Below are 26,698 nucleotides of genomic sequence, written 5' to 3' on the forward strand. Positions count from 1 at the left end.
TCAAAAATGTTTATTCTGAACGAGACATTCTGGCCAGGATGGCCAGGTAGAGCTCAGAATGAGTTTCTACACTAGCCAATAATTAACGTTCAATTATTCTTTAGTTGATTTTGGCATTCATCAGGAAGAGACTGAATGAGGTCTCTTGACTTTTGGGAGCTGGGTGTATAACTTGGAGGGAGAATGGTGGTCCCTTACAGGTGTAGCGTGTGGGGTCCTGCAGTGATTTCTAAATGAAAACTCCATGGAATACTATATAAAAATCAGGATTTTGCCATCTTTTGAAAAATAAATAAAAAAAAATCTATGAGAACTGTAGCTTGAGTTTTCCTGACTGGCCCACAGTCAGGACAAATCTCTGACACCCGCCAGTCCCACAGCCACTCAAACCCGACCAAGTAAACACAGAGACTTATATTGGTTACAAACTGTATGGCCGTGGCAGGCTTCTTGCTAACTGTTCTTACAGCTTAAATTAATCCATTTCCATTAATCTATACCTTGCCACATGGCTCATGGCTTACCGGCATCTTTACATGCTGTTTCTCATCATGGCGGCTGGCGGTGTCTCTCTGACTCAGCCTTCCACTTCCCAGCTCTATTCTCCTCCTTGTCCCTCCTATACTTCCTGCCTGGCCACAGGCCAATCAGTGATTTATTTATTGACCAATCAGCAACACATTTGACATACAGACCATCCCACAGCAGAGAACACAGGACATATTGTTCCTTTCTGTGGAGATGTAGACAAATTCTCCCAACTGACTATTTACTCATTGAATTACCTGACTGGGTCTGTAGTCATTTGAATTTCAATCCATATTTAAGGCATGCTTGATTCTAGTTCCCCAAACACATATTTATACATTCCTTCCATCTTTTCATGCATTTTCTTAATCTTCAGGAGATGATTATAATTAGTGTTATAATATGGTTCTTATGAATTCCTCAGTGACCTTTTGAAATTATAGACCTTAAAATAACAGCAGTATTGACATGAAAGAGTATAAAGTGATGATGTTAGAATCATAAAATTTTGCAGCATTGTCTGTTGTCGCATTTATATGCTGAGAGAGGGCTGGAATATACAAGGATAATCCAAAACAACCTTAGCCATGTAAAGCAGTGAGGGTGAGGCTGGGAAGGGGACAGGTAAATCATTCTGTGTTACAGCTTTGTTCTCTCCTCCTTCCCAGCGCCCCCCACCAAAGGATTGCTAATGGGATCTTGAAATAACAGTTCATTTCACAATGTTTAGTGTGTCTGAACTTGATATGAACAAAGGCACAGTTGCCTGATTTGGTAGATAAAATGGAGTGGTTGGTTACGTTTGAATTTCAGATTAAAAACAAATATTTTTATAGTTTAAATACATTTATGTAAAATTTAAGATACATTAATTAAGAGAGATGCTTCAGTGGTTAAAAGCCCTGGATGCTCTTGCAGAGGACCTGGGTTCTGTTGCCAGTACCCTTGTGGTTGCTCACAAGTGCTGAGTAGGGTATCTGATGCCCTCTTTTGGCCCCTGGGGTCACCAGGGAAGCATATGGTACACAGACATCTAAAATCCAAACACAGCTGAGGTTTCCTGTGTTTCATTTGGTAACTATGGAATAGGACACTGCAAAGAAGTCTTGGTTGTTATTGTAAACTCAGTCAGAAGCTCCAGTGCAGAGGAGGCTGGACCTGAATGAAGAACTCAGACACCAGCCAGTCCTGGTGGGGAAGTTCTTTTCTGTGACACCAAACAGCAGTCACCAGCAAAAGGCCAGGCTGGTTTTAAGCAATAAGTGGGAAGGCGTGGAGGCATTAAACGAGCATTTAAAGTACTGCCTAGAGTGATGGCAACACCAATGGCGTCTTGAGTGTATTCAGGGACTGGTCTAGATGCTCCTCATATGATATGAACTAGCTTCCTCTTCATAACAACCCTGTGAAACCTGTTTTTATCTCATTTTATAAAAGCAAAGATACTTGAGTAACAAAAAATAAATTTATCTGGTTAATTTGTTCAAGTGATAGTTGAAATAAAAGTTAGTGTTTGTATTTCATTATCTAGTGGTACCATGAAACTCAAGGTAGTTATCACATGCTAAATACTTTATAAACATTTCAGACAACTTTTCTGATAACTGTTTAAGGTAGATTATTACCAAAGAGAAACAAACACACAAAAAACCCATCCACCTACCAACCAAAAAAAAAAAATCTGTATGTTGTGTTCAGAGATGATTCTTAGAAACTATAGTACAGCCTTCTTGCAACCTGAAGATCTGGAGAGAACCTCAAAGTAAAATACTTTTCCAGCTTCAGAAATGATCTCAAGTTTCCCTTCCAGAGGAAAGCCAGACAGGTGGGACAAAGCAAAAACACAGAAGCCAGAGCTTATTTATCCATATTATACATGATTTACAGCATACAGGAGCAATTTTTGAAAGAGATTTATTTTTATTTTATGTGAATGGGTGACTTACTTGCATGCACATCTGTGTACCATGTGTGTGCCTGGTGCCCATGGAGGCCAGAAGAGGGGCCCTTGGAATTGGAGTTATAGGTGGTTGTGAGATACTATGTGGATACAGCAGGAACAATTTTAATCCATTAACGTGTCTGACACAGATCATGTGATCAAATGCTGCATATGCACACGTGTACACACATTTACACATACATACAGACATACATTGAGTCTTGTCATGTCTGTGTGCATGGCGTACATATGGACTTTAATACATTTTAATATGTATTATATCTGTTACTATGAACACAGCTCTGGAGGACTCTCACCTTCTTGGGCCATGGTTCTCAGGAAACAGGGAAGGCAAGGGATCCTGAGGAAGAAAAGAGGGGACATTGAATATAGCTTACAGACTGGAGTTTAGCCAAGCTTAGTCATCCAATACAGTACTGCTCATGTCTAGGCTAGGAACCCTGCTCCAGTGCCTCTGAGTAAGTACAAACTCCATACGGCTGTCTCTAAGGCTACTTTCATCAGAGCTGACTTATGTTCAAAAGCTGGCTCAGATTCCATCTTTTCTATCTCAAGGAGTGGACTTTTATTATTTTGGTTTGCTTTCATGCTATAGAGTTGTCTAAAGTTTTGGGTTACTTTCTCCTTTGGGCCAGACTCTGATTCTTTAATTGTAGTGCAAAGGAATGCAAGTTAACGGACTGATGGAACAGTTGCATGTGACATTTTATGCTGTATTCAAATGCAACTCTAGAAGCTTGTTTTCAGCTCTCTGCCAGAAACTGGAAGATTTTAACTATCTGAGGACCCACTTCTGAGATGATAAATGCTCATGTTCGCAGTGGGAAATTTGAGGGTGGTCCACGAGTTTGCTGCTGGGACATTGTGGATGAGTTCTTTGGTTCACCCTTCTCCAGCAACTTGTTATGGTCTCTGTAGGTTCTAGAGAGGGCAGAGAATTTGAGGGAAAAAGTCTATTGGAGGCCTTCTGACTCTTCATCAAGCCACAGTAGAGCTAAATCTGTTTCCATGCATATATACTGATTGGTGTGCTGTTCTTAAGGGAAAAGAAAGTAGTAACATGTGATTGCTCTCCCCAAGACAAATTGTCTAAGACCTCTTTTATTTCCTACAACATGCCTACATGTTCTCATACAAGAGATGAATAATATTCCATAAATCCCATGCCCTAACATACATACTTCAACCGGCTGCTGCTATTTATTGAAGCAGATGATTTTTTTTAAAGGCATTGTACTTTTCCTATTCAAAATACAGAACTGGTGTTCCTACCTACAATTTCTTCCCTATACATTATTATTCTATTTTATGAATGAGAAAATTGTAGCTACAGATGTCAAGTGAATGTGGGTAAGATTATATTCCTAGCTCATGGGGATGGTGAGGATTAATGTCTAGAAGTCTCTACAGTGGTCACTGGCCCACAGAGATACTTAGTAGACGAGAGTTTCTCCTATAATGTCTGTGAGTAGGCAAGTGTCCCATCTGGTTGGCAGACAGATGTTAGGGGAGTGTGGCTGGGAAGTCCTACATGGAGGTCTAGGTAGGTGTGTGAGATGGTAGCCAGATCAGAAGAGTATATGAGGAAAACTGAGCTCGGGGAAAGGATGGACCTACCATCACTTCCTGGGAACATTGAACATCTCACTATAAATCCAGTGGTGTCACCCAGTAAGTAACTATTAAATAATTTTAAAAAACATGTTCATAATAATGTATTTACTAATAAAAGAATCCTTAAGACTTAAGGGATAATAGGAGTCACTACTTCTTTCTTCTTTCTTTTTCTTAGATCATGATCTGCATTTGGGATTGAAACAATGGTTAAATAAATTTGTTATCTCACTTGTCATCACAACTACAATTTTTTCTGGTTATTTTTTAAAATTTATGCAGTCTAATGGAGGTTTGACATGTTTAAAAAGTGATGATGTGTGACAGCAGCAGGAGCCTTTGTGTGTGACTATATAACCTGTCAAGGAATTTGCATCAGGTCTCTGTGACGTGCTGTCATTCTCATTCACGTTAAAGGCCCTCCAGGCTCCGGCTGCGCCCCCCCCAACGGCTGTCACCCAGTCAGCTGCAATCTCATCCGTGTGTGATACTGCTGATGCGTGTCGGGCTCTTGTTAAATTCACCGTGGGTCAACTATCTAAATGTTTCTTCTCAATGACGGAATCATAAAACATAAGCCCCAGAAATACCTGCACGAGTGTGGCAACTGGCATTTTTATTATAGCTGCATCAGGAACCTGACAGATGCAAGCAGAATCTGAATTGAGTATGAATGTCAACGAGAATGAAGTGAAATTTCTATAAATTAATTTTGTGTATTTATACATTATCCAAAAAGCATTTGGATTGATAAGTTAGTTACAGGATCTCTTCTTATTAAAGTGAATGGTTTAGAGTCCAATTGAGAAGATTCAAGTTGTCATTCATTCATTTTATAAAACTTTTCTTGTCCCAAGTGCTGGCTTTGAGAATAAAATGAAAACTTAAGATCTAGCGTCTGTAGCATGAATCCTAATTGGTCTTAATAATAAAATCCCAGAGCCAGATACGAGGGTAAGTGCTGAAAGATCAGTAAAAAGGAGCCAGCCACTAGAGAGACTTCTTACCTCTTCTTACCTCTACTCAATCCTCAGCCTGAAAGAGTTGAGCTCCTGTCTCCACCCAGCCTTTTCACTTCCTCTGTCCACCCAGCTGTATCACTTCCTGTTTCCTCCTCTGGGAATTAAAGGCGTGTGCTACCACTGACTGGCCTCTAGTAGCTAGCTCTGTACTCTGATCTCCAGGCAAACTTTATTTGTGAGAGTACAAACAAAGTATCACCACAAGTGTCCATTCTCTGGGGCCTCACAGCTATCAGAAAATAGAAATTCACTGGACTAGTTACACAAAAAAAAATTATGTTACTCTAAAATTTCCTTTTTTTTTGTTAAAAAAAAAACCTGGTTTTGCCTCAAAGGTGCATGCAGTGTATTAAATACAGAATGCTTTGGGGAAATGCAGAAGGGCAGGGCAACTGTTCGTTCTAAGTGGTTCCTGGTCTACATTGTTTTGTTTGCTTCCACATACTGTTGAGCTCACCTGTATTTCAGGGTGGTTAGCTTCAGAGTTTGCTCTTGTTTTTAGTAGAAATTGTACTTGCTCAACGTCTACTTCTCCTCTCTGGTTAAGACTCTCCCTTTGTCATTTGCTAGTTGTAAGACTTGGTAGAATCCTTTGAAAACTAACTCTTGCTTCCCTCAGACATCAAAACACAATTATGCGGAGTGCTGGGGTCACATGGGTGCTTGGGATAGAACTCATTTCCTCATGTTCTGTTTGCTGAGCCATGTCTCCAGCAGTTTTTTTTATTTTGTATAGCTCTTGGGTTTAATTGTCCATTGGTTGTCCACTACCTATGGACTTACAAATGTCCTTTCAGGCTCAAGATACTTTTAAAGTGTTAATTTCTGACTTTTACTAATAACTTACGGAGACTTGCTCCAATTCCCTAGGATGATTGTGTTTTTGCTGGGGTATGTGTTCCCTTGTCAATTGGTTTTCTATTATGAATGCATTGGAGTTTTCTGTCACTCTTTTTCTAGTGTGCCACTTGCACGATGACCTCTAAAGCAAGGATATACCTGGATTCTTTCACTAATATGTCACTGGATGCTCCCTATCTTCTGTATAACTCCCTGGGAAAGTACAGTTTCTGCCTCCACAATTGTTCAGTTAATTGTGCAAAGTTCTCTGACCAGGAACTACTTGTTCAGCAAGACAGAAATCACCCTGAGGATCTCAGGAAGGTAGGAGTTAACTCAGAGACTTAGAGGCTTGCCCAGCTGAAAATGTAGAGAGGACCAGTGATCGATGGATACATAGACTCAATAGGAGCCAAGTTTTCTACATAATTTACATTTCACAGCATCCCTGGTTAGACATAGGTCAGTTCCAAAGTGAGCATCCATCTCTATTTGCGTGTTTGCATCTCAGAAGTACTTCATTCTTTTAAGAGTCCCTGCTTTTTCTGTTAGAGGCTGTAAGCATTTTCATGCAGAGTAACAGCCACTCCACCTCTGAGTGGCACACTCAGGTTGGCCTGTCTGCTGCTATTGCTTTTTCCCGACAGACAATGGCAATATTATGTTTCTTGAAGATGTCTCTGTGTGCTTTTCTGATGCTCCTTCAGTCCTCCTTGCTTGAAGTCACCCTGGTTCAAGCTGCTGAGCCACAGCTTCCTGAGATCTGGCTCTCGTCCATGCTCCTGTAATATCTACCCTCTGATGGTGAGCTGCAGTGAGCAGAGCTGTGCTGTAAACTGGCTGTGCTCCAGGCTTCAGCTGCTGATAAATTCGCCTTGGCATTTGATGGTATGTATAGCTCTCAGATGATGACTACTTTTTTTTTTTTGAAGCTGCATGCAATATTTTCATAGGCTGTTATTATAAGCCAGTACCTAAGACTACAAACAGGAATGGGAAGGAATTTTCCATGCTCAGAAGCCCGTTAGCTGTGGTTGTCCTTTTCTGCACTCATTAACGTAGAGTCTAAAGATTTTTAACAGGCTGCGAACCCAAAATCAGAAATGACAGGCTAAGGCACAGTTACCCTCGGCGTGACTTGAATTTGTGGCCTTGGAAATCAACATTATCGGGAACCTTAGATAGCCTTTGACCTAAGATGTCCTTGAAAATATGAATAGTTGTCTACCACGCATACCTTCAAGGGGAAGTAGTACCCGAAACAGCCACAGAGGAAACAGAGATGCTGTTGATTCCAGCAGGGACCAGTGTTCTTTGCTTTTATTAACTGAAGGTCAATGTTTTCTGAAATGTTCTAACCTTAAACCTGAAGGTGGACCCCCAAATCAGTTTTTGCTTATGTTTTGAACATTAATTTTATCATATCTGAAGACTGACAATATTTTAAAAGTTATATATTTTACAAGTCTTACAGTAGCAAAATCTATTTAATTTTGTTTAACCCAGCATCTTTAAACAATGTCACATTTAGGCTGCACATGGTGGTGCACACACCTTTGATTCCAGCAACAGTACCCTGAAAGGAGAAGCAAGGAGATCCCTGTGAGCTCGAGACCAGCCTGATCCAGTTAGCAAGTTCCAATCCAGCCAAGGCTACATAGTGAGATCCCATCTCAAACAAAACAAAACAAAACAACATTTTTCCTCTGTCAGCATTTTGATAAAAGAGGGCCTCACTCCCTACTCCCATTACCCCCGTTATCTCCTTGGGGATAATTTTTAAATTCTAGATGGTTCTGGAGAGGTTCTTGAACTGCTTCTGGGCATTGGCTCCAGAACCTTCTGAAGCCAGAACTCTTTCACTGACACATTTTTCTCTTGATGAAATGATGGTTTTCTCCTTATTTTTGATTTTCAATATTCTTCCCACATGTTTGTGAATCGGGGTTTAAGATAAGTTCCATTATCTCTCTATATGGATAAGCCTGCTATTTTTTAGTGAATTTAGGGAGTGTATGGCTATAGTTTCTTTGAATAGATTTTCTTTGTCTACTTTCTGTTTCCTGGTACTCCCAGAAAGACCAGATTTATTCATATGCTTAGTGCTATGGAATTTCTTTTTTTATTTTATAATTTAATTTAATTTTACATATCAGCCTCGGATTCCACTGTCCTCCCCCCTCCCACCCTCCCAGCCTACGCCCCATTCCCATCTCCTCCAGGGCAAAGACTCCCCTGGGGATTCAGCTCAACCTGGTAGATTCAGTCCAGGAAGGTCCAGTCCCCTCCTCCCAGGCTGAGCCAAGTGTCCCTGCATAGGCCCCAGGTTCCAAACAGCCAGTTCATGCACTAAGGACAGGTCCCTGTCCCATTGCCTGGATGTCTCCCAAACAGTTCAAGCCAATCAACTGTCTCACTTATCCAGAGGGCCTGATCCAGTTGGGGGCCCCTCAGCTATTGGTTCATAGTTCATGTGTTTCCACTAGTTTGGCTATTTGTCCTTGTGTTTTTTCCAATCTTTGCATCCGCTTCCCTCAGTCATTGGATGAGATTTCTAGCACGACAGTTAGGGTGTTTGGCTATCCTATCACCAGAGTAGGTCAATTCAGTCTTTCTCTTGACTATTGCCAGTAGTCTATTGTGGAGGTATCTTTGTTGATTTCTGGGGACCTCTCTAGCACTTTGCTTCTTCCTATTCCCATGTGGTCTTCATTTATCATGGTCTCTTATTCCTTGTTCTCCCTCTCTGTTGTTGATCCAGCTGGGATCTCCTGTTCCCCTAAGCTCTCTTTCCCTCGAACCTTGCCCTTCATTACCCCCACTCACGTCCAGGTTGTTCATGTAGATCTCATCCATTTCTCTGTCATTGGGCGATCCCTGTGTCTTTCTTAGGGTCCTGTTTTCTAGGTATCCTCCCTGGAGTTTCGATAAAACTCTGTTTCGTCTCTCTGCTTTGCTTTCAAAATTTCCTCTGATTTGTCTTCTGGTATGCCAACTCTTTCCTTTCCTGTGGAGCCCCTTGTTGATTTTTGAAAATATCTTATTCATTATTTATGTGTTTATTTTTGTTCTTTTGATACAGCATTTTGCTATGTAGCCCAGGCTGGCCTTGAAGTCACCATTTTCAGGTCTCAGCCCCCAAGTGCTGGGATTATAAGCATGCGACTCTTGTCCAAGCACTTCTTACTTTAAGAGCTATTTATCTGCTTTTCACTTTAAGAGTTCCATTCAGTGAATTTTATGACGTTTGCCTTGTGTTGATAGTCTTTGAAGACATTGTTGATACCCGAATTACTTGCACATGGAAGTCATAGTGATCCTCAGGCTTTGGGATGGGCCAAGGATAAATTCCACTCTTAGTGACACCCCAGCTCTAGAAACTGAGTAGGTGGAGGGGGTGCAGTCCAAAGTCCTTGATTTTCTTGGCTTGCTTTTTCTGGCGTGGAATAACTACTTGCAGAGTTGAGATGAGAGCCTTTGGGACCCCAGTATTTTAAGTGCACCACACCCAGGGCAGGGCTCCCTTTTGCTCTTGGTGTTTGGGCAGAAAAAGGTTGCCCTCATGTCTTCAGGGTACTCTCCAGCATTTATCCTTTGCAACAAGCACCTGGGATTAGGATGAGAAGTGCTAACACCCTGCTCCACCTTGGAAGAAGGTTCTGTCTGAGGAACAGACACAGCAGCCTGGACTGAAGTTGTCACCTTTTTACTCCATGAGAGAAATGGGAGGTAGATCAAGTACTACAGACTCCTCCATTTATTACAGAATTTTCTAGTCAACAAAGTTGAATATTTCGTTTTTCTTTTAGATTTATTTTTACTATTTTTAAGTTGTATGTATCTGTGGGTGTCTGTGTGTGGGTATACACATGTGGTACAGATGCCTGTGAAGGCTAGAAGAGGACATTGGACCCATTGGAGCTTGATTTATATACAATTGTGGTCCCTGGGAACTGAATTTGGTCCTCTGCAAGAACAGGATACATCGCAACCTCTGAGCCATCTCTCAAGCCCCAGAATTAAGTTGCATTTAAAAATACCGTTCTCCAGTTTTATTGAGGTGTGGGTCAGTGGATCTTCTCATTCTGTAATACTAGAAGCCAATTTCTTCAGATTCAGTAAACACAGATCAAATACAGGATTACAAAAGAAAGAAACTGTACTGAAAAACAATTAAATATTTAAGCATTCTAGAATATTATATAGCTATAATATATTAAATTAGTATATGTAGCCATGTGTCTTAGTATTCTATTTCTATATGAGATACCATGACTAAGGCAACTTACAGAAGAAAGCATTTAATTGGGGGCTTACTTACTGTTTTAGAGGGTTAGTCTGTGACCATCAGGAAGCAGACAGGCATGGCACTGGAGCAGTAGCTGAGAGCTTTACATCCTGGTCGGTAGGCAGGAGAGGGAGAGGGAGAGAGAGAGAGAGAGAGAGAGAGAGAGAGACAGACAGACAGACAGACAGACAGAGAGACAGACCAGGCCTTGAAACTCTGGAAGCACACTTCCAGTAATACTTCCTCCAAAAGGACTACACTAACTCCAACAAGGCCACACCTCCTAATCCTTCCCAAACAGTTCAAATAACTGGTGACTAAATGTTCAAATATATGAGCCTATGCATTATCATTCCAACCACTACACCATGTTTTTAAATAATAAGTATACATTAAAATAGAACAAACATAAATGGGACATACATCTTGGAATATGAATTTGCAATAATAATGTAATATGGAAATACCTATGATTGCTACTGTTAAAAAAATTCATGGGAATTACTTCTATTGTAGTTTGTGACCTATGTTCATAATTCCAGAAAATGATACATTTCAGTTAGAAGTTGGTGAAACTAAAACGGATTGGCCAGTCTAAACTTTCTGATCCCATACACATCGTCCACACTATTGTTTGGGGTCTGTGCATCCAGGACAATTGCACATGAGCCTGACACAGCCAAATCTTCTTCAGCTTTAGTTCACACAGTTTGTGACCTCAGGGACTGCCCTAGGTTTTCTTTTCAATGCACTCGGGGGACAAACCCCGTCCTCTGCAGCCTGAGCATCACCTGGGGAGCAATGACCTCTGTGGACAGTTTTGCCACTTCTCTACAGTGTGGATGAGCGTTGGCAGTGACAGCAGAAGCAGGGACAAGGACTTGGTAAAAGCTGCACTACTCCACTGGAGCAACAAGAAAGGCCTCCGTGAGTTAAAAAAAAAAAAAAATTGTGCTGACTTGGGAATATGCAAATTTGGATTCTTTAAACTGTAAATACCAGGTGACACCAACCCAAGGAGATTTAACATTAAATAATTATTTTAAAATTTGCTTTCTAAGAGTTTAGTCTATTGACCACATCTCTGTTACAATATTATACTCCTTGAAACTGACTGTAATTTATCTGCAAAGTCCCTTTAACAGGGAAATTTATCCAAGTTTTACAGATGAAGAAAAAAAATTACTTTCGTCATGTTTAATTCAAGCTTTTATTGAAATCAATTCAGAGGTGGCTTCAGCTGCTACATGTAAGTATTTCTACGACGCAGAGTTGCCCTTAAAATGCTGCTCAGGTTTTATGTGAGGAAGGCATGCTGTGTGGGAGGCTTAGTTCCTGCTCTTTGTTCTACCTCCTTAACCAATGACCTGGTGTCTTTAAACACTGGGAAATAGAAAGGCTCTCAAAATTATGGATCACATACACTGCAAATGGAACTTTACTTTTATCACCACAGTCATTAAAGATTATTAAAACAATATTAGCACCATGATTTAAGAAAACAAGCTGGGCGGTGGTGGCACACGCCTTTTATCCCAGCACTCGGGAGGCAGAGGCAGGCGGATCTCTGTGAGTTTGAGGCCAGCCTGGGCTACAGCGCGAGATCCAGGAAAGGCGCAAAGCTACCCAGAGAAACCCTGTCTTGAAAAACCAAAAAAAAAAAAAAAAAAAAAAGAAAAGAAAAAAGAAACCAAGCCAAAGCGCTAATCCTGTTGCACCCTCGTAACTGTAGGAGATTCAGGATAAAGGGGAGATTTTATTATTTCTTTCTTTCTTTAAGTCTCAGGATTGTTAAATATGAGAAGGCTCCTACCTCTTCACTAAATGTGATTTAATAATTCTAAATGTTATTTAGCAGCTCAGGATAACTTGATAGTCTCCTTCTGTCTGAAAATGGTGGATTAGAGTGGATTCCTTCTGAGCGTCTTAGCTCGCTGTTTTATTTATGACTCTGGCTTCTGATAGTCAAAGACTTTGGTAGGTGGTACAAATGATCCAGCTTGAAGAAACCACATCAAAACATTCTCTCTGTTTTATTATTTTTCTCACCTATGAAAAAAGGAAATCTATTTCAGAGAGGGAAGGGACAATTATTAGTTTCGGCAGAATTATTTCTTGAAATGAAAAAAAAAAAAAGAAAACCAACCAAGAAGAGCAAGTTTAATATTTGCTGTTGAAACTGTGTTATGTGGTTGTATTGGTGGATTATTTCTCCTTTCCCTTTACTGTGGAATTTTTATTTTTATTTTTATTTAGCAACACTGAAAGTTACCAGGGAATAATTTTGGTGCGAGTGCTGGGAGAAACACGCCCATTTTTTTTTTTTTTCTTGAGATCAGGATACTAAGGTGATTAGTGCTCCTGGGATGCATGAAACCAAGGTAATGGTTTATGTTTCCATGAGAAATCGCCTTTTTCTTCAGAATCTGAAAATCCCTGCAGTCATGACTCACCTGGCGCACTGGGAGGGCAGTGGAGAGGATGGCATCACACTGAGAAGCAGGGATAATTGAGGGCTGCTGAAGCCTTAGACAGGCAACTGCTTGGGTGGAAAGGGAAACATTAAAGAAAAATACAATGGAAGTACAATCAAAGGCTCCCTAAATAAATTGGATGATAAAATAATATGGCCCAACGGCTCAAGGCTCAGATAAAGACTGCATATTCCAACACGATAAATTCGGATCCTGGCATTGTGATTAGCTCGCCCTGTGTGTGTCTGCATGGGCAGATCACCTCCTGTGATCCGAAGTGTGTGAGACCCACTTGCTCCAGGGAAACAAGTTCAGAAGGTGACGACATGCCTAATGGGCATATTTTGCTGTTCAGTTGGGGATTTGCTATCTTAGCTGAGAAATCAGGAGAAACACCACTGCTTCCCGGCAGCCCTTTCTTTTCACTGTTACTGCTTCTTCCTCTCTACTTCGCTATAAAATCACAGGAACTGAAAACAGAGACACTTGACGGAAGTGATTGGCTGAAGTCTATTTACCTTAGTAAACAGGACTAGAGATCGCTGTTGCATTCAGCCATCTCTCCCTTTGAATTCTGAGAGTGACCTCCAGACCCTCCCAGGATAGGTTCTCACTGTATGGCTTTCCAGGGGTCCAACTCAGCTCCTGGCGTGTTGGTCACTTTATTCCTTCTCAAGTTCTAAAAACAGAATATTTCCTTGGTGCTATAGAGTTGCAGCTTCTCTCTGATGTCTGGAAACTCAAGCTATAGAGTTGCAGCTTCTCTCTGATGTCTGGAAACTCAAGTGGACTCAAATAAAGGCATCCATGTGCCTTTCTGCCTTCATGTTCTCACAGGGTCAGAGATACTTGGGCAAGAGAAAGTTACAGGAATAGGGGACATGGTGTAAAAGGGGTAAATCTTCACCTGAGTATTGCTGATAACTTCCTGTCCTCTCGGTACCCCCCCCCTCCTTCCTGTTCATCTGTCAGCTTTCCAAAGCTCTTTCCCCCTCCCCACCCGAGACAGGGGTTCTTTGTGAAGCCTTGCTCTGTAGACCAGCCTGGCTTTGAACTCACAGGGATCTGCTTGCCTCTGCCTCTTGAGTGCTGGGATTAAAGGCATGAGCCAGAGCTTTTTTGGGGAGCATTTTCTAATTTTTCTTACTTTTTAAAAGTTCATTCATTCTTTCTTTATTTGTACTAAAGTATTATTTAAGATGAATCTCTTTTTATTTTAATGTTAAGACCAGAGCACTAGAGATCATTTCTATGCCTTGGTCCTTCTTTGAGGTAAGATAGTATGAAGTTTGTTTTAATTTTATAGGAGCCCAGAGGTAAGAGACTTTGGACTTTTAAGTGTTTAAAGACTGTGGGAATTTTTAGAAGTTGGACAATGTTTTCTCTTTTGATATTCACACGAGACCTTGTAGTTTAAAGAATGTCATTGTAATTTAAAAGCAATGTGTTTATATGTTAAGTTCACAAGGCATAGAGTGCTCTACTTAGCTTCAACTGTGCACTTTGACGCAGCCTAGAGTCACCAGAGAAGGGACTCTCAGTTGAGGAATTGCTCAAACTGGATTGGTATATGGGCATGTCTGTAGGGGGTTATCTTGATTGTTAATTGATGCAGGAGGGCCCAACTACTGTCCTGCTCCCTGGGCAGGAGGTCTTGATATATGTAAGAAAGCTAACTAACCATAAACATCCTGGTCCCATCAAGCAGAATTCCTGCATGACTTCTGCTTCAAATTCCTGCTTGGTTTCTGTCTTGACTCCTCAATGATGGAGTGTTGCACGAATTGTTAGAAGGTCTTATCAATAAAAAACAAACCTGGAGCCAGGTATTGGGGTGAATGTTGGAAGATCAGAGAAGCAGAACAAGCCACAGTTACCTCGCCAACTTCTCAGCTGATCCTGTTTCCTCAGACTAGAAGCCTCTGAGTCCTCATCCAGAATGAATCTCAGCTGAACTGCTGCTAAAAGCGTAAAAACTTAACCAGCTCTAGTTCCTGGTCCTCACGCCTTATATACCTTTCTGCTTTCTGCCATCACTTCCTGGGATTAAAGGCGTGAGTCACCATGCCTGGCTGTTTCCAGTGCGACTTTGAACTCACAGAGATTCGGATGGATCTCTGCCTTCAGAATGCTAGGATTAAAGGTGTGTGTGCCACCATTTTCTGGCCTCTATCTAGTGGCTGTTCTGTTCTCTGACCCCAGATACGTCTATTAGGGTGCACAATATTTTGGGGAATACAATATCACCACAATGGACTGTGATCTGGAAGTGTAAACAATTATATCCTTTCCTCCCCTCCAAAACAGAACAAAACAAACAAAAACCCAGAGCACTATAAATTTCTAGAATGCCGATATAGTTCTCAAAGCACAAAGGTTCTCCTTTGGAAAGAATATATAATGTCTGTATATCACTTGTACTTACTGCTATATTGACTGTTTCTATAACAATGACTTGCTTAATCCACTAATTAAGCCACCAGGGATAATTAGATCATAATCTACTACCTTCATTTCAAAGATGATAACCTTTCACTGTGTTACCAATGACCCAATGAAACTTTAAGCTTCTTTTTTTTTATCTATCTATCTATCTATCTATCTATCTATCTATCTATCTATCTATCTATTTTTACATTCCAACCACAGTTTCCCTTTCCTCCTCTCTTCCCAGCCCCTCCCCCAATATACACCTCTTCCTCTGTTTCTCTTCAGAAAAGGTCAGGCCTCCCATGTATATCAACCAGTCATGGTATGTTAGTTGCAATAAGATGAGGTACCTCCTTTTCTATTAAGGTTGGATAAGGCAACCCAGTACGAGGAATAAGGTCCCCCAGACAGGCAACCGAGTCTGAGACAGCCCTTACTCCCACTATTAAGAGTCCCACAAGAAGACCAAGTTACACAACTATAACATGTATGCAGAAGGCCTAAGTAAGACCCATACAGGCTCCCTGATTATCTCTGTAAGTCCTTATGAGCCTAGGTTAGTTGATTTTGTAGTGCTCTTGAACCTTCTGGCTCCTATCATCCTTTCTCCCTCTGTGCCACAGGATTCCCTGAGCTTCACCTAATGTTTGGCTATGGGTCTCTGCATCTGTTTCTATCAGTTGCTGGACTGAAGCCTCTCTGATGACCGTCAGGTTAGACACTAATCTATGAATATAGCAGATATCATTAGGAATCATTTCACTGACTTTTTTGGTGCCAGTTGTGTTTGGTTCTACAGTCTCTGTGCTATACTGCCTCTGGTTCCTGGCCCTCCAGGCGGTGCCAGGAGTGAGCTCCCTCTCAGGTATGGGTTTCAAGTTGTACTAGTCATTGGTTGGCCATTCCCACAATTTCTGCTCCCCCTTTACCCCAGCACATCTTGTAAGCAGGGCAAATTGTAGGTCAAAGGTTTTGTGGCTGGGTTGGGGTCCCAATCCCTCCACTGAAAGGTTTGCCTAGTTACAGAAGATGGCTGGTTCAGGCTCTGTGTCCCTCATTGCTAGGAGTCTTAGCTAGAGTCACCCTCATAGATTCCTGGGAGTTTGAGTGCACTGTTTCTAGCTCTTCCCAGAGATGTTCCTCACCACATTCCAGTTGTGTCTTCCCATACTTTCTCCCTCCATTCTCCCCCAACCTGATCCTTCTTGTTCTCATGCCCACCCTCCATTCAGTCCACTCCTTGTCCACTGGCAATGTATATTCTATTTCCCTCCACAGTGAGATTCATGTGACCCTGCCTTGAACCCTCTTTGTTGCCTAGCCTCTCCAGATCTGTAGACTGTAGCATGGTTATCCTTTACTATACGGCTAATATCCACTTATAACTGAGCACATACCATGTTTGTCTTTTATTTAAACTTCTTAAGTGTTGAAACATTGATATCAAGTATCTTCTGTGTGGTAAGTACTGGCTTAGGTGCTGAGGAAAAAAATCACCAATGAGATACAGCTTCGACTCTTCCTGCATTACAGTTTAGTGTGGAAAAATAAACAACAGCAACAAAACAAAAACAAAAAAACCCAATAGGGCCTGTAAGGCAGGTTGTTGAGTACTTTGAGTTTGTGTCATTAACAGGGAGAGCAGCCTCAGTTCTTCTCACTATGTCAAAGGATGCCCAGGGCTCTCACAACCCAAGTACTTCTACTCAAGTCAGCTACTGTTTTTTATCTACAATTTTTTCCCCACAGGATGTTGCCCATTTCTCTCATCTTACTAGCTGTAAAAAGTCTGAATGTTTGTACTCTCCTAGTTTCATGTGTTGAAATCCCAACTGCTGTGGGATGGTCTGTATGTCAAATGTGTTGCTGATTGGTCAATGAATAAATCACTGATTGGTCAGTGGCCAGGCAGGAAGTATAGGCGGGACTAACAGAGAAGAGAATTGAGAGAACAGGAAGCTGGGTGAGGGAGACACTGCCAGCCGCCATGATGACAAACAACATGTAAAGATGCCGGTAAGCCACGAGCCATGTGGCAAGGTATAGATTAATAAAAATGGATTAATTTAAACTATAAGAACAATTAGCAAGAAGCCTGCCACGGCCATACAGTTTGTAACCAATATAAGTCTCTGTGTTTACTTGGTTTGGTCTGAGAGGCTGTGGGACTGGCGGGTGAGAGAGATTTGTCCTGACTGTGGGCCAGGCAGAAAAACTCAAGCTACAAATGGCGCCCAACGTGGGGCAAAAGTTTCCACCTAAAAACTGAGAAAAGAGTCTAAAACGGAGCTAAAAACAGCTTCCTAATTATCTCTCTCAAATGAGCGGCAGCTGCCGGTTTGAGCTACTGGCGGGTTCCTAGCGTGCGTGCATGCTTGACCTGCAGTATGGTGGGAATGAGGCCTCTACAAGTGGCACATTAAGCTGTGTGGTGGATTTAGCCTTTGCTAGTACAAAAAAAAAAGAGGTTTCTGGGCTACATGCTGCTTTGATAGAAGCATAGACCCACTATTTCTGAGAGTTGATGGCTCCCAGAGCTGGCGGAAAACATATCACCGCCATGTTGGGAAGCTAAAGTGGGCAGAGCCAGCAGCGCCAGCGCCATTTCAGGCTTAAAAGACTGCAGTTCAAAGCAATAGGCTCAAGCTAATATAAAAAAATAAGCCATGTAAAGATGGCTACCACACAGAGAATCTGGATTCTGTTCTCTTTGATATTCGTAACTAAAAAAAAACATTTGATTACAAAAGCTGCTGAGTTATGCCAAAATGTATATTTTAAAGGTACCTTGACTTCAAAATTTGGATGTAAGGATATGTTGCTTTGGAAAGGAGGCCCTGCTTTTGTTTCCACAGAAAGCCAGAGGCTATGGATTTGTTCCAGATTAAGACACATCAGGTTTGACCAGCCAAGACCACCTGAAAGGTCTCCGATGACACCATGGCCCAGATGATCCAACATCCAGAACCGTTTCAAGACAACTGGCTCAGACGATACACCCTCATGGACTACTCCATAACCCTAAAATATTCTTTGTGTCCCCATAAGATACAGCGCCCCCCTCCAACAGAAAGTAGTAAGAAAAGCTACGCCCAAATTCCCAAATATACCAAGCTGACTTTAGAGATGTGTAAAGGTTAAAACCTTCCTTTTTAAGAAAAGAAAAGGGGAAGTGCTGTGGGATGGTCTGTATGTCAAATGTGTTGCTGATTGGTCAATGAATAAATCACTGATTTGGCCAGTGGCCAGGCAGGAAGTATAGGCGGGACTAACAGAGAAGAGAATTGAGAGAACAGGAAGCTGGGTGAGGGAGACACTGCCAGCCGCCATGATGACAAACAACATGTAAAGATGCCGGTAAGCCACGAGCCATGTGGCAAGGTATAGATTAATAAAAATGGATTAATTTAAACTATAAGAACAATTAGCAAGAAGCCTGCCACGGCCATACAGTTTGTAACCAATATAAGTCTCTGTATTTACTTGGTTTGGTCTGAGAGGCTGTGGGACTGGCGGGTGAGAGAGATTTGTCCTGACTGTTTGTAACCAATATAAGTCTCTGTGTTTACTTGGTTTGGTCTGAGAGGCTGTGGGACTGGCGGGTGAGAGAGATTTGTCCTGACTGTGGGCCAGGCAGGAAAACTCAAGCTACACCCAACCTCTAAGATAATGGGATTAGGACATGAGGCCTTAGAGGAGGAGCCCTTATGATTAGAAATAGAGTCCTCCCCTCCCCCTACACACTGGAGAACTGACTCTGGCCTACTTGGCTCTGGGCCACTCCATTTGTCTCTGGGATAACCGACCCCAAAGACCCAGGTACCAGAGAGCTGGCCCCGCTCCTAATAGGGGACATGACCCCCCCTGCACTTGAGAAAGCTGGTTTCATCCCTCACTATGGGTGTGGGAGAGCTGGTTCTACCCCTCACCAAAGGGAGTTGGTCCCAGTGGCCTGGTCAGACCAACCCAGCTACTACCCTAACATACATCCAGGACTTTGAGTTGGCACACTCCAACATCTACCCCATCTATGACCTGATGGAACCCATGAAGGGACAGATCCTGCAGAACTATAGTCACAGGATCTCCAGGACTCTGGGCAGTTGCAGGATATCTGAGAGGAGTTTCGGTGAGGGTCCAGCATTGATGGTGTGCCAGAAGCTAGGGGCCTTGAACCTGACCAACAAGTCATTACACAATGAACATTTGCAAGGAAAGCTCTTTGGACAAAAGGGGTCTACTGCATGATACACAGCAGCTCCCAGTGCCACTGAGACAAATGAGGAGGTGATGGAGAGGCAGGAAAGAGGGAGGAGTGAAGTGGTTTTTTTTTAGATTAATATTTTTATTTGTATTTTTAAATTTTTATCTTGTTTTTATTATTTTTATAGTTTTTCTTGGGGAGGAGGGATGTTACAAGAGTGAAGGGTGGGTACAGAGGGACTGGGAAATGAGTGAGTACTGGCAAATTGGGGTAAATGGTGTGAAATTCCCCAAAAATCAATAAAAATTGTATTAACAAATAAAAGAAATAGAGTCCTGATGAAAGAGACTACAGAGAGACAATCGGCCCCCTCTACCTTGTGAGGGCAGCATGAATAGATGCCATCTATGAACTAGAAAGCAGTCTCTTATGGACATTGACCTGCCAGTACCTTGATTATGGAATTTATGCTCTTTGTGTATGTGGGGAGTATCTGTTGTCTATAAGCATTCTAGTTTATGGTATTTTATTGCAGCATCCCGAGCTGATTGATATACTGATATATTTATTGTATATACCATCCAGGCTAACTCTCCTACTATCTGACTATAATTAGTGTTTACCATTGAGGAATACCATATAAAACCAAATGTAGAATTTTCCTTCAATATGATTTCTTTCTGACTTAATGAAACACTCATTGTTGTTGATTATGCCAAGTCTACTGGCCAGATCTTTGAGCAGCAGCCCAATGTGTTTTACACTCATCCTTATTCCCATTCATTCCCAAATTGTTAATCATTTCCAGCCTCAATTGCTCTTCTGAGTTTCATCTTTTACTTTAAACCAAGCATATCCCTCTACATATTCTGCAAAACCTTCAACCAGGGTAAAAACATCAAATTCATTTTATTTTATCTGTTAAAATTTCAAAAAGTATATCTTTTATATGACACATTATCTTCAAAAAGTATTTATTGGCTCACCATTGCCTACTAAATTACACCAAGATGTCTAGAGTATGCTCAAGGCTCTACATGATGTATTTCAAGCTATATTTCAAGTCTTTTCTCTTTCATTGCTTTTCATCAGATAATCTGTCCTGAACACCAAGTAAAGAGGTGGTGGAACTTTACATTTGCCCACATTTATCTGCTTCTCTTCTTTTGCTCATTCTTGTTTGCTGATCTTGGATTCTAACTAATTCTCTGTCTTTCTGTCCTAATGGTTCCCTCTTGTAGGATTTTCTCCATAGGCTCCACGAAATTTCTGCCCACTTTTCTTCCAAAGAGAAATATTGTCTTTTCTTTTGAGATGTGGTATTACATTATTTTTTCTCCATCATCTTTTATTCTGTAATACATATGTGCTTTAAATGTATGTACTTATATACTGGAAATATATGCACATATATAATAAATTTATAAAGCTCTCTACAATATTTTGAGGGCTCTCCCTAGACAGTTTTCATATATTTCTCCAAAAATGTTCGTGAAGATGCATTTACCTCTTTAAATCCTCATAGTTTCTTGTATCTGTTTTTAACTCTGTTTTGATTCACACATCTTTTAGTCTATGTAACTTGAATTTAGAAATAAAATTATGTGAGACAAATCTGAGGGTCAAGTCTGTGAACCAATATCCAAAAAAATCAGGATGAGTTTTGATGAAAACTATGGTTAGACTATTGGTCTCAAACAAACCACTGTCTGAGAACTGAGTCAAAGAGAAATGGCTGTGCAGTAGCTATATAAAGAGTGCTTAAGGGTTTGACTTATAAAATCCAAGTTAGTCAATAGTATCAGCTGTTCAGCTTTACTGTTTATTAGAAGTCACACTTGGAGAAGTCACTATATTTTTTAACATCTTTACTTCCATGAATTAAATACTACTGACCACGTGTTTCTGGAAGTTTGTTTGTTTGTTTTTGATAAAGTATTTATTTTATCAAGGGAGATTTTTGTGTTAATCCTTTCCCATACCACTACCTCTGGCATCATTGTCTAGATCAAAATCTTATACTGGCATGGACAGGAACACTGAGGGGGTCAGCAACTGACCTTGGAGAGTGGGTGGTTTGACTCTGGTAACTCTGTTTTGTGCCACTGCTTTTATAGGACTACAGTTTTTTTTTTTTTTTTTTTTTTTTTACTACCAGACAAATGGATGGATCTAGAAAAAATCATCCTGAGTGAGGTAACCCAGACTCAGAAAGACAAACAGGTTCTCTTTAAGAATAAGAGGTGAGGGTTCTAGTACCCCAGCCATATTTCCAACATTGAATCTGACTTTGTGGTACCACCTCAATAAACATGCACTTATTCTCAGCAATATCCAAGCAGCAAGCTAGTAGTGCCAGCATTGGATGTGAGAGCAGTTGTTCATTCTGCATATGTGATACTTATTATTTCTGGATTTCAGAGATAATAACTATCTTTGTGAGCACCTCTGCCTTTGGATTTAAGTAAACATTTTCTCATTCATTCAATGTGCATGGTATTTCTTTTTCCTCTGAATGCTTAAATTATTTTATTAAAACCTATTGTCCAGTAGAAAAATAGTTATGTGCTCCTAGGAAGTCTGTGAGTCTGATGTTCATGTGTACCTTTCACTGTAACCTGCAAGAAGCAGCTAGGTCATTCAGTCTTTATCATTTTCTCAAATACCCTTCTCTGACTTCTTTTGGAACCCTCTCTTCTAATTTCCATGGAATCTTTTCTATAAACAGATGTAATTCTGTAAAAACATTAGAGAAGAATAAGACTAAGAATAAGAAATGTGACTGGCTAATTCTCATCTGTATCAGAATCCACTAAACATTTATTGAATAAAACTTTTAAAATGGTTGGGTACTTTTATTTATAGGACTATAAAATGTAGTACACATATTTTAAGTTTGTAAGCACTTCCTCAGGCTGTCATGATAGACGAAGGATGTAAAGTAGTGGGAATAGTCACAACTCCCCTATTCTGTAATAGAAAGAATCATACACTACGATACTACACAGTTTAATATGTTTAAAAGAAAAACCGTCATGAACTATTGTCTCAAAGTGTCATGTCTTGTGGTCTTACTTACATACTATCATTTGTTTTTATACTATTATTTCCATTTGTATTGCTACAGTACTAGGCTAGTACTTTGTAGTTGTTTTCTGTACAAATTCAATTACTTTGAATTGGTGGATCTACCTTCAATCTGCCTTAATATTTGTGTGTCCAAGATCGTTTGGAGAATCCATTGAGACTGTAGAACTTTTTTAAAAATGCAATTAGGTCTATCCTCATATAATAAATGTACATTTTTGTATAAACTGCAGTAGGGCTTACGAGTCCCTGGAATACGTGGGCTCCTAAAAACTCATCCACTTGAATTTACCATGTCTATCTCATCCATCCACCCATTTGCCCATCTCATGGTTTTGAATATGGACTAAACCTTGTGTGCTTGCAACAAATTCTAGAAATACAAAAATAAATGGGAAATGAGATTTTCAGAGTAACTCACATCTAGACTAAAGGAAATAAACATGCCTCACATGTGCAAAATTGTTCTCAGGGCATTTGTGAGCTACAGGATGGGCCCACACAAAAAATATCTGATTCTGTTAGAGGTCTATTTAGTAAGAACTTCAAGAAGCAGGTGATTTCCCTAAAGGTATAACTTTGTTATTCTTCTCTTACACTAGAATACTTCAATGATAGCTCATTAGGAATTTAAATTCCAGAGCTTAAAATATAAGGACCTTGTTAACTCAATTTTAATCTATTTTGAGGGCTCAATTACAGAACTTTTTTATTTCAGTTTTCTCACCCAATGGCAACAACATGCACAGACATTTACCAAAAACTTACAATTTTTATCTTTTGCTTATTTAAATGGTTAAGCATGAAGCCTTTGGGTTCTTGATATATCTTGTCTTCATCCATTTTATCTGTCTGATTTGGGGTAGATGATTTGATTTGCTTGTTAGTTTGCTCATCTGTGTGGAAGGAACGATGATACACATCCTCAGGGATGAGACATAGTTGTTCAATGCAAACAACATGAACACAGTTTCTAATACAGTGTTACTATTACTATTGTGAGACATAATTATTACCTTTTACAGGTTAAAAAACAAAAAGCCAAGGTGCATATGACTTTCACATATAGGTGACTGTCTTAGCTCCATTTCCGATGTTGAAATAAAGTACTATAACAAAAGCAGTTTAAGGGAGAATGGACTTACTTTTAGCTCACAGATCAAGGTACAGTCCATCACGGCAGGGATGTCAAGGCAGCAGGAACTTGAATCAGCTGGTTGTTTTATGTCCTTAGTCAGAAGAGAGCAATGAATACATGCATGTGAGTGCTCAGCTTCTTTTCCCACTCTCATACAGTCCAGGATCCCTGCCTAGGGAATGACATACCTTTCTACTCTAGTTAACACAATTAAGATGATACCTCAAAGTAATACTAAAGGGTCCATCTCTCAGGTGATTGTATGTTTTGGCAACTTGACAATTAACATTAAGCATCAATCACAGTCATGTAGACATTGAATTTTCCATTTTGGATTGTAGTCTCTGTGATTTGAAAGACTGTGCATAAATTGTTTCATATGAGTGTGTGCGTGCATGTGTGTGTGTGTGTATGTGTGTGTGTGTGTGTGTGTGTGAGAGAGAGAGAGAGAGAGAGAGAGAGAGAGAGAGAGAGAGAGAGAGAGAGAGAGAGAGAGAGAGATGGAGAGGAGACAGAACATGAGAGAAAGGAGAGGGTGCTGGGACAGTGATTGACACACAGCTAATTGCTTTCTTTATCTTTTTATTCAAGATTTCCAGTCTGAATTCTCTACTTCAGTTGTTCTTATCCCAATTTGCCCCACAGAAGAAGTCTTCGTGCATGCTGTGCTTTGTCCCTCTTTTGCAGTGAAACCCCTTATTCCTGTGTCAGTTCTTGGAAGAACAAGTCATATTTGGGAATTATCTACATGTTTTCTGGTGATCACCTGGGTTAGTTATTCAGCTGTACCCAAATGCAAACAAACCTTGCAACAAAACTCCAAAACCAAAGCCACCAAACAAACAGAACATCCTGAAAAAATAAACTTGAAGGAAGAAAGACTGACTTTGGTTCCCACTTTCATAGGCCATGGTTGCAGGACTTTCTTGATTTTAGGCCTGTGGCAAAGAGTAAAGTTGTAACAGGAATTGCTAAGCCATTTTATTAACAGAAAACCTGGAGGCAGACATTGGAGTGAAAGCTGAAAGATCAGAGAAGCAGAGCAAGCCAGCCACAAGTTCTTACCTTCACAAAATCCTCAGTCTCAAGACAGTGAGTTCCTGTTTCCTCACGTCTTACATACTTTTTTCCACCCTGCCATATTACTTCCTGGGATTAAAGGCATGTGTCCTTTCCAAGCAAAGACTCGAGGTCTCAAGTGCTGAGATTAAAGGTGTGTGCTACCACTGCCTGGCTCTGTTCCCAGTGTGGCCTTGAACTCACTGAGATCCAGATGGATCTCTGCCTCCTCAGTGATAGGATTAAGGGTGTGTGCCACCACTGTCTGGCCTCTATGTCTAATTTGGTGGCTGACTTTGTCCTCTGATTCCCAGATAAGTGTATTAGGGTACACAATATATCACCACATAAAGTGAATGAGGCCAGGCTCTCCTCCTTCAACTCCTCCCACTAGTGACCTAATTTCTCCAAAACCGGCCCATCTCCTCGTTTCCACCACCCCCAAACAGTGTCAACAAATTATGACTACATCAATGGATTAGTCAACTGATGTGATTAGAATCTCACAATGCAATCATCTTTCAACAGCTCCATCAGCTGTTCATGAGTCTTTGGGGGACACTTCCTGTCTAAATCACAGAACCATTTTATAGCCTCTAGACTCTATAACACTCACTGACTGAATTAATCACCTAGCAACATCTTACTGAGCCCTTTATTGTTATCCTATAAGCTCATGCATTTTATTACCCCCTGCCCCAGAAACCACCCCTTCTCATAAGCAGCCAGGTGGGTGCTCAGAGTGCCTGCTATCCTGCCTGATGGACACATGTGCTTTTTCCTTTCTCCTGTATTTGTGTCACTAAGGATCAAATGCATGGCTGTGTGCCTGCTAGACTAGCACTCTGCTGCTGAGACTTGACCAGTCCGGTTTGTTTAATAAAAAAAGAAAAAAAAAAAAAGGAAAAAAAAAAGGTAACTGTAAAGGATACTCTGTTTCAGTTTGAATAGAACTCTGAAATCATAATGTCAATAACAAGGAAAACAAGCTTCTGTTTGTACAACGGGCTTCTTCAAAGTATAGCTAATGTATAAAGTAATGAGTACATTTTTATTCTTGTAGCTACAAGATGAATGAAAAGATAATAACGTGATGGGTTTATAGAAAATCATGGCATCAGAGAAAATATGACAAAAACCCTAGTTTGTTTTTTATCTCTTTTTCTGTTTATTATCCTATGAAAAATAAATTATTACAGAATTTGGAGTCCTTGCTAATAGACACTGTAAAACAGCAATAACATTTGTAACAGTGCACTACTTATTTGCTATATATATATGAGACAGTGGATAAATTCTCTATGTAGAGTTGCATGTCATCCTTTATGCACAAAACACCATGCTGTGTGATAAGGGAAAAAGGTATCTAAAGGTAAGAACTAAAGACAGTATTTGAATGAGGACATTTTTTGCCCTTGGGATATTGCTCTTGCAATTCATGTTCACTGACTTAGCTACCATCCTCTCCTTTTCCTGCACTGAAATCATTTTCTGCAGATGGTGGGGAAGGAGTCTTAGGGAAAAGAGGACTGTAAATAGATGGGTCTGATCTCGCAGTCATGCTGCATCTTGCCTTGTAGGAAATGCCTTCATTGAGGTAACTAAGCATAATCATGCCCTGTTGATTTTGGGAATAAAAAAAAAATATCATTTTCCTCCATGTCAGAAGAAAAATGTTTCCTTAATAGTTTTGTTCTTAAGTGGAAAAAGATGAGATTAGAAAACTTAAATTTATATGCTTGCTATGTCATGGTTAGACTGTCTCATAAAGCGGTGTGACATTGTGCTTGTGAAAGAATGCAATTTCTCTGTTACATTTGCTTCTCAATAGCCAGTTTGCATTCTCCATCATAAGTGTGCCACCTATTTCTTCTGTGGTTTCCATCCCACTGAGCTGGCCAGTTCTTCTCAGTCTCATTGATGGATGCCCCCCTTTCAACCCTGTACTGACGGTAATTCAGCACACTGACTCCCTTGGTGACGGTACTCAATTTGATGCTTATATATGAAGTACATGCTAACTAACACCAAATTGATATCTTTAGTCCAGA

Source organism: Peromyscus californicus, unplaced genomic scaffold (assembly GCF_007827085.1).
Source record: "Peromyscus californicus insignis strain IS unplaced genomic scaffold, ASM782708v3 Scaffold_7__1_contigs__length_154581171, whole genome shotgun sequence".
NCBI classification, from domain to species: Eukaryota; Metazoa; Chordata; class Mammalia; order Rodentia; family Cricetidae; genus Peromyscus; species Peromyscus californicus.